Here is a 12,864-nt window from a genome sequence, read left to right as displayed (position 1 = left end):
TTTCCAGTTATTGCCTATGACAAACCACATCCCTTTTTCCTGGAATTAGTCTGATAGTTATATATTCAGCTTTTCTCCAGGGCTGGCAGGCCTCCTCTTCAATGGGAGGAGTAAAGTGCCTCCTCTGCAGGAAAGTTGATACTTTTGAGTGTGCTAGCGGAAGGTGGGGTATGGCAGGCCTAAATTCCCTCAGGCTGAAGTAGCTGCTGTAGCTACATTTGATATTCAGAGAGCGGGAGATAGGGAAGTTTCATTCAGCTGTTTTGGTTACATTTTATTAATAAGACAGTTGTCTGCATCTGCATGGATCAAAGGTATGTTCACAGCTGGTAAAGCTCCATGGAGGTTCCCACATATGGCGAGGGCTTCAGAGAATGCTCCTTCTTCTCCTTCACTGAGCTGCCGTGGGTATTTCTTCCCATAGCATGGTCAGTAGTAGAGATCCTTCTCTTTAGGACCTACACTTCTTCATATTTTGAATATGAAGAGTTTCCCATTTACCTTGGCATTGGCAATTCTTCCTCTCAGACTTCAGTTTAAGTATTAAGCATCTGTTGGTTGGTTTTGGTTTTTTTTTTACCTATCATTTACTGTTCCAGCCAACACCTTATTGCACAGTGCAACAGCATAAATCTGTATTCTTCTGGTACTATGTCTCAATCTCATTTGTTGACATCCCTGTCATAGATTGACATTTATGAGCAGGGAGTACTTGATTGGAGAAAAGATGATGAATTGATACATACATGAAGTCTTCAAAGTTAGTTCAAAACAAGCCACCTTTAGGGAGATATTCAAGGTGGTCATTGAGTGAAAAATACCAGCCTATTCACATTCCTTCCTATGGGAAGATGGGCTTGTGAAAGACACTGGGCAGTTGAAAGCCTCTGAATCCACCTTCATTAACTAGCAAGGTAGTTAATACCAAGACAAAAAGGAGTGGCAATTAGTTCTGGTTCAAATCTCCTACTGCTGTTACCTGGGTTGTCTCATGTAATGAGTGGAGGGAAGGGCTCAAATGATCACTGTGATCACCTTAATACCTGTTCAGGTAGATTTTGAGAGTTACAGATCATCAAGATATTTTTGGACTCTGTCATGGGAAAGTACAAAATCTTGGCCACACTGATCAAGGCATCTGTGAGAACTCTCTAAAGAAAAAGTGGCATTATCCATGGCACTTGGTTATCATTTGATGCCACAATGGACCACTGTGCCTTGAAAGAGCTGCTTGCATCTCTGGGCAGATTCCACACAGGCAAATTCCACACGTTGCAGCAGTGAAAAATGCAGTATGAGTAACGGTGATGGCAGATGTAGATGCTGTGAAACTAAGCCTGTAGAAAGGAGTCTCACTGTGATGAATGCGGTGTGTTAAAGCCATTCCTGATCCCTGAAACAGTAATAGAATGTCATCAATGTTACTGAATTGCTATAAATAATTGCATGTGCTTTTAATACGATACACGATGCAGAAAAGGTTTTCAAGTCTCACTGCCAGTTCTTTTAAATCTACAGAACCACTAGATGAGCACAGAGCTCTAATCCAGTGGGCCAAATGTAATTGCTAACAAGGCCAAGATCCTTCCAGATCTTGTAAGCAATCAAGGAAAGTGCTTGGTAATTCAGTTCACACAGGCACAATTCTACGTGGATTTGCAGGAAAGAGTAGTCTTGCTCACTTATCCTAAATCATGATAGTTTTTCATGAGTTTCACAATGTTCTTCTACATCCCATTAAAAATATAGTATAAAATTATCTACGTGAGCACTGATGAGAAATTCCTCCATGTAACATGAGAACCCACATGTGAACTGTTTTGATTATACTTGAGATGTGCAATCAGAAATTTATAAAAGCAATAATAAAAAGTCTTACAATTGTCCTGGTTTCTGCAAGGACAGGGTTAATTTTTGTAGTAGCCAGGAAGGGGCATGCCTAGAACCCAGAGGTTATTCTATACCACCTTATGTTATTTTCCAGGAATGGAGAAAAGGGTCCCTTCCAGGTCCGGGAAGTGTGGTGGCGGTTTGTGTATTGCCAATTTCTGCTTGGTGAGCATTTCTTGTGTGAATCGCTGGCCTTTCTTGTACATCCTTTTATTAATATTGTTGTTGTTACCATTTGTTTTCTTATTTCACTGCTGTTTCCAGTAAATTGTTCTCGTCTCAACCCATGATCTTTACCTTTTGTGCCTTTGATTCTCTCCATCCCATTACAGGGGGAAGGAGGGGAGGGGAGTGAGTAGCCCACAGTTTGGAGTGTTTCAGTGGGAACACTGAATTGGGGAACACCATTCCTAAACCACGACACAAGTGTATTGAAAGCATCCCTGCAACTAATCTGCCAGTTATGTTGCTAGTTAAAACTTACAAACATACAAAGAAATGAATTTGCTGCCAAAGGAACTAGTTTGAGCAATGCTGAAGTTGTTTCCTATAATGGTATAGAGGTAGTCTAAGACTGAATAGTCCGGGTCAACAAACTGGCTCTCCTTGGGTGAGCAGGGCTTTCTATAACCAAACAACTCACGAAGTCTGTTGGCACTGCAAAAACACTATGTGCCTAATATGATCTAATCTAGCTGCATAACATCTTCTGCTCTGTGAAGCAGAAAATGTTGGAGGCTGCTTTCTAACTGGTACAGCTAATTATCCATGTGTTCCCTGAACATTTGTTGGTACAGAACCTGAGTATGGTAACTGTTTTCAAAAAATCTTTCTGTCTGGCAGTCAGTTCTAGGATCAAAGCAGACAGGCTTAACCCACTATCGTCACTGGCACTTGAAAGTGCTGTTCACTGTTCTTTGGAAGTTGCACCTATCATGTTTCAAAGTTATTGGACTGAGGCTGAAAGATAACTCTTATCTTTCATATACAATTGGGCTAGTGTGAAATCTAGATTAAAATTCCTACATTCACAATCAATCTGAATAAATTAGAAGAGAAGGATTCACATCTGCTTAAGATGAAATTTGGAAGATCCCTCACCTTCTGATGTACATGACAAAAAATGAGTGTGCTAAATATATCAATACTGTAGGTTAGCAGAATGTTATTTTAAAGTTAATTATTTAACACCATCTTGATTACTTTCTTCTTAAGTGTTCAAAAACGTGGATGTGGCACTTGAGGATATGGTTTGGTGGTGAACATGGTGGTGCTGAGTTAATGGTTGGACTTGATGATCCTACAGGTCTTTTCCAACCTTAACCATTCTATGATTCTATGACTTTACTTGTACCATATTTCTATTATGAAGATAAATGCAAAGTTATTAACATTCCATACTAAAAGATTAATTTATTTCTAAAAAGGTCAATTAACTTAATATCTTGGCGATAAATGAAGTTCAGGACTGCAAGCACACACAGCAGGATGATTCCCAGTTAAAGATCTGCTTTACATCTAAGAAGAGACGATGACTTTTAGTTACTTGAGTCTGCAGTGATGTCAGCCAGCTAAAGTCTCAAATTAGGATATTGCTAGAATGACCCAAATAATCTGTGGAAATACCTTACTGAGTTCTCTTATGCAATAACCATCAAGAGCTGTTACCAACTACATAATTTAGTCTTCATACTGAAATGGCAACTTTCTTATTCATTCTGGGAGAGCATCAAGTGCAACTAGAATACTTTGATCTCAGATTTCTCTGTTGTGCATTTCAGAAGCAAGCTGATCTACCTTCTGCCTCACCTTTCCTTTTATCTTCAAATTTGATCCTATTGTTAAAAGTAATAATTCTGAAAACAAAAGGTTATTTTGCACAATGGTAGAAATCATTAATTCTGAAGCTTGAACTAAATCTGTTTGTGTTATTTGGATTACTACTATTCAGAGTCACAGTGACAAATCTCTGTGGTTTTAACTTAATGGCCAAATTCTCAATCTGTTTTTAGGCAAGACAGTGGTCTGTGTTTGGGCAACTTGGGTTAAATTAATACCTAACACAGTTTCTGCAGAAAGCACGTCCCTCACACTTCGAAACTTGCCTAGTTTCTGCTGCATGTCAAGCTACACTGCTAATGAGCCTCTTTGGAGAACAGAAAGTACAGAACATTATCTCTCTTCTCCTTTTCTTGCTTCTTTTCCACAAAGCAGACAGACAAAACCTTTCTCTTTAGAAAAAAAAGAGCATTCATGAGCTTGAGATACAACTGTCTATGTTCTTCTGTGACCTGTTTTATGATGTGAACAAGGGGGCCAGTGCTGTCAAGAATACTGTTGCTCAGAGAGGAAAGTGTTTCTCTTAAATTAGGGCTTGTTAATGCCATTAAGATGACTGGAAAGGCAGGCACTGACTCCAGACAATGAAGCTGATGAAAACTGAGCTAAATCTTCTCTCATTCAAACTTATGAAAAAGCAAAGGCAAAACAGAAGACAATCGTTGCTCTATTTATTCATCTCTGTGTATATTAGTAACTTTAAATTCTGTACAGTTGCTTATAGTTCTTAAAGTTGCTTACACTTCCTTTTCTCCAAACTCAAGCCCTTGCATTTTGAGAGCCTTTGTCTTTGCTGCCTCTCCTCAGGCCCAGCTATTCTCATCTCCTTTTCAAGCACTGGTGTATTTTTTTCTCCCTCTGTGTGCCCATCAAATGGGGAATCTACTTTGGTGAACACATAAAGGTGGAAAAGAGCAAGGCAAGGCTCATGAACATTTTTATTTTTTTCTTAACAGAATGGTGAAATTAAGCCTTTTATTAACTTGGTAAAACATATCCTTTAAAATCAAATAGCTTTATTCCTTTTTCTGACTCTGTAGAATTCTTTTAGCGTAAGTGAGGAAGCAGCAACTTCCCTTCTCAGGAAAAACCTGAAAATCACATTCCTGGGGCCCAAGGAATGAAACAAGTATGTGATGGAAGGTAAGTGTTTCCAGGTATAGGAACCAAGCAAATCGATCACACATTTTTCCATTCCCCAGGAGAACTATTTCTAAAACACTTTACTCCTTACATTTTATAACTCTACAATTTTGGGGGATTAACTAGGGATTTACTTCAAAGCAGTGTTGAGTTTCCGGCATCTGGGAAAAGTGAGCTATTTGCTTGTGTCTAACATTCTTACTGGAAGCTCTGTGTTGTGATGCTGCAAAAAAAAAGCATGTACGAAAGATTCTCATTATCACAAATTAAACTCCAAGCTCAATCCCTAAGAGTGTTTGGACCTTTAAGTAATCCTTTCTCAAAACACTGAAATAGTCATTCAAAACACTGAAATAAAGTCACTGTAAGTCATCTATTTCCACACGACCCAGTCTCAGAGTAGTAGCATGTACTTGAAAACCAGGAGTTGTTGGTTTGCAAGACGTTGGATCTACAGCCTCAGTTGTGACAACTAAAGGCAGATAACCTTAATTCAGTCATATGGTTGTAATTTGCTGAGCTGCAGTATGGGCAATTCACCAGCTGTTCTGTGGCCACCAAGCAAGCGATCTGTACTTGGACTATGTCCTTGTGTCCCCACCCCATGTCAAACACAGGGTTTTTTGTTGGTAAAGGCAAGCTAAATTATTTTATATTTTTTATGACTATTGTGGTTTGGCTGACACTCTGGATGAAACTGTCCTGAATAAATGTGGATGTCTAGAAAATGGGTATCTAAATCAAAGCAAATCATCTTGGATTCCTCTTTATATTCGGCAGAGGTCCAATGGTGCATTACAGGGTACAAATGCACTCATTTTAAGGTCACTGCCTATGCTAGAAGAATACTTTTTTCAGCTGTGTTAATATCTTGTAAAAATAAGCAAGAATGCTCCAATGTGAAGCTCTGTATCTTCATGTCAAAACTGAAGATGAAGTACATTCTGCATGATGACAATTATGATGAGGGTAGGATGCACTCAAGGTTTTTATTCATTTACATTAACTGAACTTGAACAATTGAGGGATTATAAAACTATGATTGTCCCCGTCTCCAGCAACTAGAGTTTTTCTCTTGAATTAGAATCTAGATGACCACCAAGCAGTGGTAGACCATCAATTGTAATTTTCCAATAATACCTTGAAACACTGGTCACTATTTAGTCTTCTATGTATAAAACCATGAATCATTTCCTTGATCTTCAGTGTCATCTCTTTGACTTTGTAATTCTAATATTCAGATGACATCTTGACCCTGAGTAACCACTGCTTTGTTTCTTTGTAATTATTGGGAAGCTAATAAAGCACAGCGAATGAAATAATCTCAACGATGTAATATTTAGGTTAACAATTTGAATAATAACTATGTTGCAAAGACTGTAAATTCTGATAGTAATAATTTTATATAATTTCGGGAAAGAAGAAGTATTCCTACATAGAAGAATGCTTTTAAAACTCTCCTGCCTTTATTTTTTATTTCTTAACGAAAGCTGATAATGTGCTTCTACTGAGTTGAAAAATAGGCTTCAAATTGGCAACAAATATGCTTCTTCTTCCTTTGGTGAAAGTAGAAGTTTAATATGGCACATCATCTCCACAGTTTTGGGCAAGTGCTGCAATATTTAAGAAACTTAGTGTCTAATGACTGAACAGACAGCACCCCGGCCTTCAGCCACCCAGTCAGCTGTACAGGCAGTCAAAGAGGTGGAAAGCAGTCAGAACAACCACCCTGATTCTTCCAGATTTCCAGGCAGTGTCTGTTCCAAGAAACTCAATTACTCTCCTCCTACTGCAGACATTGATGTGATTGATACAGTCCCTGTGGCTTCCTTTGAATTTTCTTCACCCAAAAGGGAAGGATATTGTGGTGGGTTTCTGTGGCTGGGTTTTAATGGGGGGGAGGAGGGGGGGCTACAGGGGTGGCTTCTGTTAGAAGCTGCTAGAAGCTTCCCCTGTCCTATGGAGTCAATGCTAGCCGGCTCCAGGACAGACTTTCTGCCGCTGGCCAAGGCTGAGCCAATTAGGAGTAATAGTAATGACTCTGGGATAACATATTTAAGAACAGAAAGGTATTGTGTGGGAAGAATTCCCGACGGGGAAGAGCGGAGTGAGAACATGGGAACAACAATGCAGACACCAAGGTCGCTGCAGAAGGAGGGGCAGGAGGTGCTCCAGGTGCTGGAGCAGAGGTTCCCCTGCAGCCCTTGGTGCAGACCATGGTGGAGCAGCTGTGCCCCTGCAGCCCATGGAGGACCATCGGGGTGCAGAGACCCACCTGCAGCCCATGGAGGAGCCCACGCTGGAGCAGGTGGATACCTGCCCAGCCCACGCTGGAGCAGGTGGAGGCTGTGACCCTGTGGGAGGACCAAGATGGAGCAAGGTCCTGCTGGGGACCTGCAGCCTGTGGAGAGAGGAGCCCTTGCTGGAGCAGGTTTTTCCCTGTAGGTGATCCACGCCGGTAAAGCTGATTCATGAAGGACTGCACCCCATGGAGAAGCGACCCATGGGACAGCAGTTTAGGAAGAGCTGTTGCCTGTGGGATGGACTCACACTGGAGAGGTCCATCAAGGCCTGTCTCCCATGGGAGGGACTCCACGGGAGCAGGGGAAGGACTCCTCTCTCTGAGCAGTGGCAGAAACAACAACTGACTGTAATCCCCATTCCCCATCTCCTGCACTGCTGAGGGGGAGGAGGGAGAACATGGAAGGAAGGAGGGGTGGGGGAAGGTGTTTTCAAGATTATTTTACTTCTCACTCTTTTGCTCTGATCCTGTTAGTAATAAATTTAAGTGCTATCCCCACTTTGAGTCTGTTTTGCCTGTGAAGGTAATCAGTAGGTGACCTCTCCCAGCTTTTATCTCAACTCACAAATCCTTAGCTGTTTTTTTTTTTCTTTCTCCTCTGTCCAGTTGCAGAGGGGAGTGAGAGAGCGAATGTAGCACTACAGATACACAACAGCTCCAGTGAAGATTATTTCAGTTATTTTAAACTTGGCTATAGATCAGAAACTGTTGTTCATAATGTACACCTAATTTTCATAGAGTCCATCATGTTAATTTACTTCAAACTTGCCCTTCAGTGGATCTTGTTCCCAGAGTGTGACCTGACTATGCAGAGAAGATGGATCATGTCAAGGCATACACTGAGCCACTCTCTCAGTGGAATGGAGACCGAGAATAGGCTTCTGACACCATTTCCCCCTCTGTTGTTTGTCTCTTGATTATATACTCTGTGCTGTCCCGTTTCAGGACCTTGTTTGGTGACCTACTCTCCACAGCCAAAATGCTCTGAGGAAGCATGAAGATAACCACAAGCCTCCTGTCAATGCCACTTGAGATTAAAGTGATATTTCAGTTACAGAAGCATAGAACTTTGGGTTAATTTCACTTAATTTCAGCTATTCCACAATCAGTCAACTCAGCTAAATTAGTCCACTAAGCTCCAACTACAGACAAGGTTCAGTGAGAGAGGCAGATCCAGGCCACATATTAACGGGGTATGTTTTATGGCAGGATGCATGTGGAATTAAATCTATCTTTCCATTCGCTACAGAGGGAACATAAATGAATATCTTAAAATTAAACCTCCTGCCTGCACAGATTTTGGTTTTGCAGAATCAAGGAGTGATTATCCAAAACTCAGAAATGCCTGTATGCTATCCTGGGGTTTCATGCTGCAGATCATTCACCTAACTGGTTTTGTGTAAAACTGCTGGGCGCCAGTCAGTACTGGCTTGATCTAACACCTTTATTAAAGATGGAAATAGATATAAAATCCTCGCCAATAAACCCTGTGGAAGACACAAATACTGGAAGAATGATAAATTATGACAGATGAAGAGCTGGTAATGCAACATGAGCTGGACTTGGTAACAAACAAAATGTGCTGCAGTATGCATATAAAATGGGATACTGGAAAATCGTACATTTGTAAGGATTTTGGCCAGACCACCACATGGTAACATCACTCTAACAGTGTGACAAACAGGGTTAATGTGATTCTAGTGGATGTTAAGAAAAGTAGGATACTTTTATGATATTGAGACTGCTGGATTAATTGAGAAGGCTGCTCAAATTTTATGAGGGATAGAAAGTGTGTCTCTCAGTGAAGGGCATACATAGCTTGAGTTGCATAGAAACAAAGACTGAGAAAGAAGCTGAATGCAGTATAATCATCTTGCCTTCTCTGCAAACACACAGCAAAAAGTTACTGTTATGTTGATATAGCTCCTTATTCTAAGGCATAACAACAGCCTGTGTCTCAAAGTGGAAACTGGACAAACTGAAAATGGAATTTAGATACACTCCCTAAGAAATCGAGATTAATAAAGGCTAACAGAATTTCTCTATATCTTGTTTACAAGTCAGTACCAGTCATTTTTATCATCATCATCATCATCATCATCATGTCTCCAGAAGATATTTTTTAGTCTAATTGAAGTTATCTGTTTCACTTGCAGTCTCTACTGTGTGAAGTTGAATGATTTAGGAAATACAAAAGTGTAGCCAGATTAATGTGTACCTTAACTTCTATGAATCACACCCCTCATGATTTTGTTAAAATCCTTGGTCACTTCTATTTCTGGGTATAGAATATTTATTTCCATTTCCAAAAGCAGTTGGATTTCACAACTGTTCTTGCTGATAATCTGCATGTTTTTTCTCACTCTACTGGAAATGTGGGCAATCAGTTTTATAGTCATGTGATGTGGTTTGATTGAACTTCTCACCCAGTGTGAAGGAGATTGTGTTACTTTAAAAACACTTTTTGTTTTGATGGTGAACACACGCCTTTCAGCACTGATTGTCATGCTGGGCTTGGCTAGCCTGTCTGGTTTCCTTGAGGATAAAACCTCAAGGAAAACAAAAAAAAAAACCAAAAAAAGAAAGAAAAAAAATATGAAACTTTATAATCTTTGCCAGAAACCTGAATAAACTCTTGTGGAATTGAATGTCTTGTAAAGAGAAAAGTGGCACTGATGGGAAATGCAAACATTTCACAGCATGTGGTCTTGAAGAGCTCTTAGCATCTGCAGTATGTAATTTCCTGCTGAGGATAGGATGTGATTTATCATTTATTAAAGTCAGTGGCTCTTATTTGCAAAGCAGGAAAGACATTTTCCATCATTGTCTGCCACGGTCAGTGGGGGAGGGAAGTGGGACCGCGGCACTGCACAAAGGGTCCGATTCGAGGTTGGAGGTGCAATGGCAGTTTATCAAAAGTGTGTGGGGGTTATATAAGCTCTGGTGTGGAAAGGGCCAGAAAATGGGGTGGAGCATGAGACAGACAACCAGAGAATGAATAGGAGCAGGGACTCAGGAGAAGAGGGAGAAACTGGGGAGGAACTGGGAGAGGAGAGGTCCAATGGTAGCTCTCTCCTCACTGCAGCTTTTTCAGGCAATCAGAGGGAGAAGCAGGGAAAGCAGGGAAAGCAGGGAACAGACAACTCGAGGCATGCCTGGACAGTAACTGCCTGGGCAGTTACAACTGTAGGGGTAACATACAATGCACATATTTGAAACCACATAAGAATTGTAAAGTCCGTATAATAAAGTCCTTTTCAATTGTTATATATCTTTTTCTACGCCTGGAACCATTCCCACTCTGATTCCTGTTCCTCCACAGTTGTCGGGTCACTGCAATCTTTTACAATTGCCTGAGAAACACTTTGTAGAATATTCTACATACATGTTGAACTGTGACACCAACCCTGCAGTTGTCATCCAAATGAACTTCATGAGGTGAGGGTGAAGGCCTACATTAAACCATCTTCATAATGTTAATTATTGCTAATGGCAATAGTGCATTCCCCTTCCCAGCTTTTCTAGTGGTATAAAACATTGTTAATAACTGAGCCCTAAATGGGGAGCTAACACCAATAAGGCTGTGTGTTTTTGGGTCATGTACTGACTGTGAAGAAAACCACCTCGAGCTGTAGGGTTTCTGCCCACCAGCTCCATTTACTGCCAAAGTTGCTCATGACCAGGGAACCTGAAATAGGAGATTCAAACATCCCACCAGCATCAGGCCTGAAAACAAACCAGAGAGAGACAGACCGACTCACTCCTATAGCAGTACTCTTCTAGAGTCTGGAGATAACTGAAGAATGAAGGTCATGTAACAGTTCAACTGCTTGAATCTTGTTATCTGAGATGCTGCCTACAAGAAAAGGTGAATCTTCAGAACATATTATCGCTGTATGGCATTCACCTGCAGCTTATAATCAACCCATCCCATTTCATAATGAAATGAGAAAGGATCACAAACATTCAGCATAATAATCAATCTCGTATCAGGGAAGCCAGAGTTTCACAGAGATTCGGTGCTCAGAATAAAAGGACAGTGGCTGTAGAATCCAAAACGTGCTGAGAAAGAGCAAAATGCAGTGCCCTGCTAATTCCTGGGAGTGATACCAGCTGAGTTATTGCCAGGTTGTCTGATGTTAAAAGAAATATGAAATTTTACCCTGAATTTTCATCCCAGCTTCCTGAGTGGTTCAAAGCTGAAAACAGCCAAAGTCATCACATGCACTGCAAGCTCTAGGCACAGACATGTGAATGATGAGGATGCTGTGTATGACAGCTCTGCTGCAGACTGGAGGGTGTTCACACCTGCAGAGATGTCCCTGCTGATCAGCACTACATTATGCAAAGAGCTGCAATACACACCTATATCTACCTGGCCATGCACCTGGGCAATCAAAACTTCTCCCAGGCTGATTGAGGATGAACCACAAGCCTGAAGGAAAATCCAGGATTTTCCAGAGCTACTAAGTAGACTGAGCAAACTGAAACAACACCACCTGATCAATCTCACAAGAAATATTTGCAATGTTCGTATGTCTGTGTCCTTTGTGGAAAGCGATTAGGAACCTACTCCAGAGACTGGCCTACCACAGCTGCTTTGTAATAATTTCTGGCATTGGCTTTTCAAAAGTGGAAGACGAGCAATAATAAAATGTATAATGTATAATTCCCACTATGGCAAGTGCCATTATGTCTGTTGTTTGATGAGGTCTTTCCCTGAGCATTGCTATCATAATCTGAATATCTGTCTGTCTCACTTGGTGCTGGATAAAGATGTTTTACAGAGAAGAGTTCTGCAAGTATTTTTCATGCAAATATCAATGATTTTACAGTTCATAAAAACTGAGACAAAATGATCTCTGAACATCATGCCTTAAAAAGACAAGTCTGAAGGAGGGACCATCACAAGAAAATCTTACTAGCAGTCTCCTAAGAATGTTCTGTTACACCTCTAGGAGAACAAAATTTTTCATAAATGAAAAGCAGTTCTGCTCTTAAGATGGGTGAGCTCAGTATTCAAGGGACACCTGCCAGAAGCAGATGAATTCGGAAAATTGTTATTGAACAGGTGTGGGGATGTTTCCCGGGGATGTAAGGCGTGCATTCTGGGACTTGAAGTTCCTGGACAGCCCACTGAGGCACATGAGCAGTGTGTGCTGTGCTGTCCTTGGTCAGCCGGTCACATATCCTCCGGAGGGGTTATAAGGAGGCACCTTTCTTTGAAATAAACAGATTTGACTGCTTGCCACCTACCTGTTGGGTAGTGTCTTCTTTATTAATATGCAACAAACAGGAATATCTCAGGGTGGAAAAGATGGATGAAATTAGCTGTAAATGTCTCAATATTATATTGCAGGAACATCACAAAAAATAAAATGACAACAAACAAACAAATACCTCCCTGCCAAGTAACTTACTTATTTCTCGCAAATGAAGAACAAGTGTCTCTGCTCTTGTCTTCTTTGTCTTCCAAATGTTGGCTCTTTTGAAAGTGTTCTTGGTATTTAAAAGCATTTTCTTTAAAACATTGTTTCTTTACTTTCTAGATTCAAAATTTCATCCTTTTGATTAGGGTTTTGATGTTTTCCATCAAAAAATATTTCCCATTTTTCTCATGGGAAACAAAAAGGATCCTTAAACTATTAAAACCTAGCTTACCTTTTAACATCTGACATATGGATTATTAG

The sequence above is a fragment of the Pseudopipra pipra genome, chromosome 1, assembly GCF_036250125.1.
Source record: "Pseudopipra pipra isolate bDixPip1 chromosome 1, bDixPip1.hap1, whole genome shotgun sequence".
NCBI classification, from domain to species: Eukaryota; Metazoa; Chordata; class Aves; order Passeriformes; family Pipridae; genus Pseudopipra; species Pseudopipra pipra.
This window is presented reverse-complemented; position numbering follows the sequence as displayed.